Raw genomic sequence first — 8,027 nt, 5'->3', positions numbered from 1 at the left:
GCATCATACGTTTCCTGGAAGCAGTGGTGATTTCCTAAATCTTGAGATGTGCAGGGAATGTTGGCATGGGTCATTGTGCAAAATCAGGAAGAGTCAAACCCAAAGAGCAGAGCAGTGGCTGGGGAAAAAAACAAAACCAAAACCAAAAAAAAAAAAACTGAAACAAGGTTTTTTGGTGGTAGGCCATTATCCTCCATTATCCTCTTGAAATCATAGTGAATGGTTGTCAATTTGGGAAAGAAAAAGATGCTGATTTTCCAAGAATTGTGTCAAAATAGAAAGAAAGAATTTGTTCTTCGTAAATACTATTACTACGATTACTATCACTACTAACTACTAGTAGTACTACTATTAATACAGTTAATCTGGTAGATTGCATTAGATAAGATCTAAAAAGTTCTGTTCATTTGCAGATATTAATCCTTTGACTGACGAGTAAGAAAAAAATATATTTTGATAAAATTTCCCAAGAGAAAAGAATAAGACCTAAATCTCAAAGGAAAAAATATTCACTTGGAAATCAATTGGTGATAGAACTAAAAATCTTCAACCAAGTAAGTTGCCCTACCCTGCAGAGAGACAGGAAATGGGGAGAACAAAGCTGACACTATAAACTGATAAGACCATGTGCAGAGGCAGGTTATGTATGCAGTGAAATCTGAGCCTAGGATCTCAACAGCTTTTTTTTTTTTTTTTCTCAACGTTCAGTTTCCTTTAATGATCCCCATCTCCCTGAAGGGCAGGTGCAGCAACTGGGCAATGGCAAGAGATGTTCCCTTGAAGATCTTGCCCTGATTGAAGGCTTTGCCCAAGTGCTAGAAGGCCCCCTCCCAGGAAAAGTACTCTTGAACCAGCCTCTGGGTCTCCTTGCTACCAGGATCTAGTTTCTGCCATGTATATGACTCGTAGTCCACCTGCCAATCTGGACTCAGCATAAAGGCAAGCTCCTGGCCTCCGAAGACCCAGGCTCCAGAAGTGGAGCGGCTACTGTTGGTTCCAAAGAGGATGACACTGGCAAAGGCATTCTTCCTCAGCTTGTCCAATCGCTGGAACATTCCAGTGATGAGGTTGCAACTCATGAAGGTCTGGGTGAGCTCTTCAGGAAAGCAGTACTCAGCATACCACAAGGATCAGTCATCCTTATCAAAATGCTCCCAAAAATAAGGCAGAGCCACAGAGAGTGTATCTTCATCAGAGTATTTGCATTTAAATTCATCCAACACAAAGGTTCTCTTAGGCAGGTGAGCAAAGGGGTCCTTGGCCTTGGGTTCAGCAGCCAGTGCCTGTTCACATTCATCCATCTCCTCCTCTGGAGCTGGGGCAGCTGCCTTTTTTCTTCTTTTTCCACTCAACCTGGGACTTCTGCTTCTCTTCCAGTGAACCCTTCTCTTTCCGTGAGGTGACACTTTTAGATTGGTTCTGTGTGTCATCTTCTCACACATTTCCACCTCCCCCTAGACAGCCCAGAACTGGGGCTGTTAATGCAGGTGAGGAACCAGCGGTTGGGATTGGGAAAGGCCTGGCAGAAAGAAGGCTCCAAGACCTGTTTATAGAGTCACAACAGGGTGGAGACAACTGTGATGTCTGCCAGTGTCACTGTTTCGCCCACCAGAAAGTCCTTGTCTTCAAGTAGCAGCCCCAGAATTTGCCTCACTTCTTCCTTTGCATTCTCAGTGGCCTGTTTGTTGTGGTACCTGATGCCCAGGGTAGGGAACACCCAGGTACTGGCTGGAGGCACTATGTCACTATCAGCAAAGCTCTCCCACTGCGCCACCTGGGCTGCTGCCTCTGGAGTACCTCCCCGCAGCTCCTCATTGCTCACATAGTAGGCGATGGCATTGCTCTCAAACACACAGAATCCAGCGTCACCCTCAAATGCTGGAAACTTACCAGCAGGATATTTGCGGAGAAATTCAGGGGTGCGGTTGATTTGACCAAAGTGGAAAAGGGGTGGTGCGGGCAGCACGCAGACCTGAGCCCCGCTCTACTGAGCAGCGATGAGAGCCTTGCTTTCTCTGCGGAATCACCATGGCGGCTGGGACCCTGTACACAAATCTTAACAGCTTTCGATCTTTCTGAAGGCAGTTCTTTGATGAAGATTAATGAGAACATATATTACAATGTTTGTTCTATTTAAAAACAATATATTGTAACCATTTTAAATGCTACATTTACAGTGAAACTTCACAGCAAAATATCTAGGATAGCAATTTAATACGTGCAGTTTTCAGAATGTTTTCAAATGTAATTCCTAAGTGTCTTACTAATTGCTTTTCTACAGTGTTCACTTGCACGTTGAGTTGGTTTTATGAAAGCCAGTATGCATATTTTTGCATTTATTTTCAACAAAAAATGGCTGGCATGTGCTGATGTTTAGGTGTATAAAGATGGCCAGTGAGAAAGGATGAGATTTAAAAGCCACACACCCAAACTCCTTTTTGTGCAGGTAGGTGGTTTTGCTGCAGGACTTTGATTATTCCTGTTTGCACCAACACTCTGCGGTGCTCCTCCTCGTCTCCTGTTCTGACAACCCTGTTTCCACAATCTCTAGTTTGTTCCTTGTGAATTGGTGTCCTTGATAATCCAAATCAAGCAACTGTCATCAATGTCCAAACAAGCTCTCTAGGAACAACCACATATTCTCCTTTATTTGCAATTAAACCCTCATTCAAGTCCACTAGGCACTAGGGAAACCTGGACAGGAAGTGTGAAATTAATCTTGGTCAGAAGATTACTCACTGATCTTCCAGTAACATCAATATTGTGCCCCCCTTAGTTGTACACTGGATCTCTCTCTCTCTCTCTCACCTATATAGTCAAATTTTGAGAAATCAAAAATTGTATCACTTTAAACTTTGGTTGAAATTATTTGACCATATCATAAAATTTTTGAATGGTACAAAGGAATATGTGAATAACATTTCTCTCCTCTGAAAGAGAAAAATGAGAAACTATTCTGTAGTATTTCCCTTCCCACTCATAGTCAATTCATGTAAAACATATTTAGCCATTCAAATAATTTCTCTGTTTTATAAATATGATTATGCTCTTACACATGGTCCTATATTTTAATTTTTTACTTAGTGCATCTTGTAAATTATGATGTCATCATATTACTCATTTTGTTCCACAACTGGATATTACTTCAATGCATGAAATATAAAATACTTTTTAAATTATATTTTCAGATCCAGTGTAAAGGGAGGAAATGAGTAAGATAAATTTCAGGTTTGTGAAATTACAAGGTCAAGGGATTCAAAGGATTTTTTCCTTAGTACTCAAGTAACCTTGAGCACAGGGTAAAGGGATTAGGAAAAGAGCATCAAGAAAAACAACAACAAGGACTAAAAAGAAAGAAGGACCAAAAAAAATCCTTTTCTACCTTTGACTCTTTAGAATAGACGCTTCTGTTTTATACATTCAATAGCATTCTTCTGGCAAGTAAATGAGGAGATTTGTTAAAGCATGACCCCGCCAAGAGACTTGGGAACAGGGAACTACTAGTGATGGAAGAAGAAGTGTGGAGGTAGAGGCCAGAAGATCCAAGTAATGCAGGAAACAGGAAAAGAGGGAGCACTTGGATTTCATGTCAGCTGGCGTTTCCTGAGTGATTACTTCAGGCAAGATACTTACTTGCTTTTAATCTAGAAAGACAAATGCCAATTTGACACAACACATATGCAGTCCCAGGTGAGTGATCATAGACATGTAATTGCTAAAGGAGTGTGCTGAAAATATTAACAATATGGGTAGCTCCTCTCTTGGCTAAGGGGAAGTACTAGTTACATTTTAGTGATCTGCTTGTATGGGGGAGAAATTGGTGGTACTGGATGAGAGAGTATCTCCCTGGGATACTGATCCTAGACAGGTTAATATACATTTTTGTCTCACTCTCTATGAAAAGGTTCTATTATTTACTGCCCATATAAATCTTGAATTTTGGAATTTTATGCAACTTGACAAAGTGAGTGATTTGAAAGAATTCTGAAGAAGTTAACATTTCTCAAAGAATGTTTCACTAGTTAATCATTATAGACATAAACAAAAGCCATGAAAATATTACGTAGCTTATGTGTGCTTGGAATGCTAGCATCATATCTGATTAATCAAGTTTCTTTTAATTAGACTATGGTATAGTGGAAATTGCATGATTTGGAGCATCAGATTAGCATGGGTTCATACCTGAATTCACTATTCATTGGTTTAGACATTTCTGCAAAGTTTCTCCTGGTTTCAGTTTTTCTCAGTATTCTTTTAAGGAGTAAATGGCATAATCTAGACAAGAGTTTTGTTTGAGTTCAAAGAATAAAACTAATTCACATACATCTTGACATATATGAACAAATGTGTATTTAATATCTATATTATATCTATTATTTAATATTGTTATTTATATTTATATATTATACACATCAATTGTACTATATTGTTATACCAATTAAATAGCAGATTTAATAATATATATCTAATGTTAAAAATTCTGATATACATTAAAGTTAGCATACTAGAGATTCTGAAACAATTTTAATTTTTACATGAAATAAAAATATTTTCAAACAAATAAAAACTAAAAGCATATATCACTATCACAGATAAATTAAGATACTATAAAGTATCCTTCAGGGAAAATGGCAAGTGATCTGTGACAGAAGTTTGAAGAGGTAGGAAACAACATTTGAAGAGATAATTGGATAATATTAACTTTTTAAAATAAAAATAATAACGTGATATAGGGTTTAGGTATAGAAAGAATCTGCATACTTCAGTGTGATGTAAGTTATGATTAGGAATTCTAAATTTTTGGCATTGTCTGAAAGATTTAAAACTATAATTTATGTTAGATTTTGAGATAATGCATATCATAAACTTGAGAGCTGTTTGCAAAGTGTGACACACAAGTTGAAGGTTCCAAGACTCTTTCAGTGAATACTAAAAACAGAATTATTTTCATAGTGACACGAAGGCATTATATGTCCTTTTCACTGAATTGGTACTTAATCTGATTATGCAGAAGCCATGCAGAGCAAAACCACTGAGTTGTCTGCCAAAATGAAAGCAGTGACCCCAAACTATACTTTAGTTGTTTCCTTTGATGGCTAGAGTCAGTATTTTTGTTTGTTTGTTTTATGTAAAGGTCCAGATAGGGAATATTTTGTACTTTGAAGGCCATAAAGTCATCTCTGTCTTAACTATGAAATTCTGCATTTGAAAAGTAAATACGTGTATAGACAAGACATTAATAAATGGCCATGTCTGTGTTCCAGTAAAATTTTATTTGAGAAAAAATGCATCCCTGGGCTAGATTGACCTGTGAACTACAGTTTGCTGATTCTTTTCTATGTCAGAAACTTACAGTAAAAATACATGGAGATATACTTTACTTAACAATATACCTGCTAACGCAGTGGAATTATTGATTGTATAAAATCTTGACCCTTAAGAACACACTTTTTGTATTATTTGTGTTAAGTTTAGATATTAGGCATCCCTCAATTGTTCATGCGTGAGCCCATGCAAGGAAGTTTAGAGGTGAAATGACTGGGTTATGAGAGCCTTAATCTAATCAGTACATTAATACCTTAATAGGGAAAAGTTACAACTGGGTTGTAACTATAGGCAGGTAGGGTATAGCTGGAGGAGGTAGGCCACTGGGGGTGTGCCTTTGGGCAATATATTTTTCTGTGGTGAGAGGAAGTTTCTTCCTTTCTCTGCTTCCTGGTATGATGTCCTGAGATGCTTTCTTCTACCACATTCTTCCACCATGATGTTCTGCTTCAACTTGAGCCCCAAGGAATGGAGTCAGTCATCTATAGACTGAGACCTCTGAAACCGTGAGCCCCCAGATAAACTTTTCCTCCTCAAAATTGTCAGGGCTTTTTGTTAAGGCAGTGAAAAATCTGACTAAAACACTTTGTGACATAATGGGAAGTAAGCCAAAGCATTTTATCTACCTACTGACGTACAGTGATTGTCTTGAGGAAATACACTTATGTGATTATGTCAGTGGTGAGCTAAATTAAATACTTCTTCATGTGACTACACTATTACTTGAGAGAATCACCAACAGATGAACTATGGTTATTCAGATTTTGAAATTTGATAGACTTGTCAATGAGATATGAAAGGAACTCTAATAAGGGGTTGTGGGAAATTTTTCATCCTAAGTGATAGCATGCTGGTATACTAAGATGACAGTACAAGGGTCATTACTCAATATGAGGTCCTTAATTTATCCATTTATTTACCAAATATTCAGAGTGTTTAAAATGGTGGAATCCTTCATATCAGATAATTTAATGTGTAATAGAGAAGACAGAGAATGAATTTATAATTAGATGCATGAGAGAAAAACTCAGAGTACTATGGAAATGTGATCTATTCTGGGGGATGTCGTGAATGCTTTTTTGAGAGAATGTGAAGTATAAGCTAAAGCTGAAGGATGAGTAAGAGTTGGCAAGGATAAAGGATAGGGGAGGCTGTCTGGAAAGATGACTAATGTGAATGTGCTTGAGGGATGAGGGAGCAGGAAACACATACAAAGAATGAAGTAAGTCGGTCTACCTGGGGCACACTTGTAGGCAATGTCCCACAGGCATACTTGGCAGCAGTCACTGGGTCAATGGTGTGAGCAAAAGCCCACCTCTCAGGCTGGATTGGAACGCCATCCTGTGGACTTGTGATGCTTGCCTGTAGCCTTGGGAACATCCGGGATAAGCAGAGTTAATGACCTTTTCATTGGTTGATGCAGAAGGAGCCTCCCCTCACATAAGCAGCTGCATAGTCTATGTAACCAAAAGCTTTGTGCACAATAAATGGGTTTTGCTTCACTACCACCTCGACCGAGTCCCCAGTGTCTGTGTGTAGGTGACATCATTGCCCTTACCCCTCCAAGGAAGAAACCCTGTTCAATACACACTGAACATAGAGGCTAGTGGAGTGCTTGGTTACCACAAGGACTGTAGAATGTTACGAGCCAAATTAGGGATTTTGAACTTTATTCTAAAATATATGCAAATGCATTGAGGCTTCAAAGCTGGGCCTTGTCATGTTTAGATGAGCTTTTAAAAAAATCATTCTGACTGTAGTTGGAAAGTTGATTACGTTGAGACCAAATTGGAAACCTGAATGTCAGTAAAAGGACATACCATAGTCCAGAAGAGAGATGAAGTGGCTTTAAATGGGACAGTGGCAGTAACGTTGAAAGATGTGAAAACTTGAGAATGTGGGGTTGAGCAGAGTCTTGAAGCATGTGAAGAGTTGGCACCAATAATCAATGGGAGAAATTATTGACAGATTTGCTGCTCTGGGAATTAGGAAGGGAAGGGGGTAGATCAAAATTTCTATTATTTTTCTCAATTTCTGTAATTTGCTTGATACTTTTATACATTCAGACCCTGCTTACCTGTGCTTCCTGAACTTTCCAAAGGAGACACTTTAAGATCTCCATTGTCGAAATGCAATAGAGCCACTGAAATATTTTTTGCATGACATGTTGTTTACAAATTTATAACCTTCATTTTTTAAAACAAATTTAATGCATTGAAATGTGTTATTAAATTGGTGTAAGTGCATGATTCCACTATTCTTAGCTCTCTTCTTCACTTTCTCATATCAGGTTCTATGCTTGATTAAACAAGGACTCCTAATAGTCTTTGGATATTTTTAAGGAATTCAAAGGACATCATACTTTAAAACCAGCTGTACATTTTTGTGTGCTTGTTTCTTTTAGTTCTTGAGTAACATTCTAGTGCTAAATAAAGCATATTTATTTTAATGATTTCTGATTTCTAGTCCTGTAATTGTGGGACTCTTATTTCATTCATCTCAGGCAATTAACCAAAGGTAGTTTTCTTATTCTCAGAGGCTAAAAACAAAGAAACAAACAAACCCTCCAAAACTCTTATTGAAACAGTCTTCAATTGATCTATTTTCCTAATAGATCTATTTTCCTAATAGAAGACAGTGTATTACTAAAAGTAAGCCTATAATACACATATCAATTCCTTTTAACTGGAAGGAATGAAGAT

The 8,027-nt window shown here is 37.9% G+C and overlaps 1 pseudogene; it reads right to left on the bottom strand.

Moving 5' to 3' along the window:
* Positions 1-704: 704 nt before the first annotated feature.
* On the bottom strand, positions 705-6,705 carry LOC124979478 (elongation factor 1-gamma-like; annotated as a pseudogene).
* Between the last annotated feature and the right edge of the window lie 1,322 nt (positions 6,706-8,027).

Source organism: Sciurus carolinensis, chromosome 3 (genome assembly GCF_902686445.1).
Source record: "Sciurus carolinensis chromosome 3, mSciCar1.2, whole genome shotgun sequence".
NCBI classification, from domain to species: Eukaryota; Metazoa; Chordata; class Mammalia; order Rodentia; family Sciuridae; genus Sciurus; species Sciurus carolinensis.
This window is presented reverse-complemented; position numbering and strand designations above follow the sequence as displayed.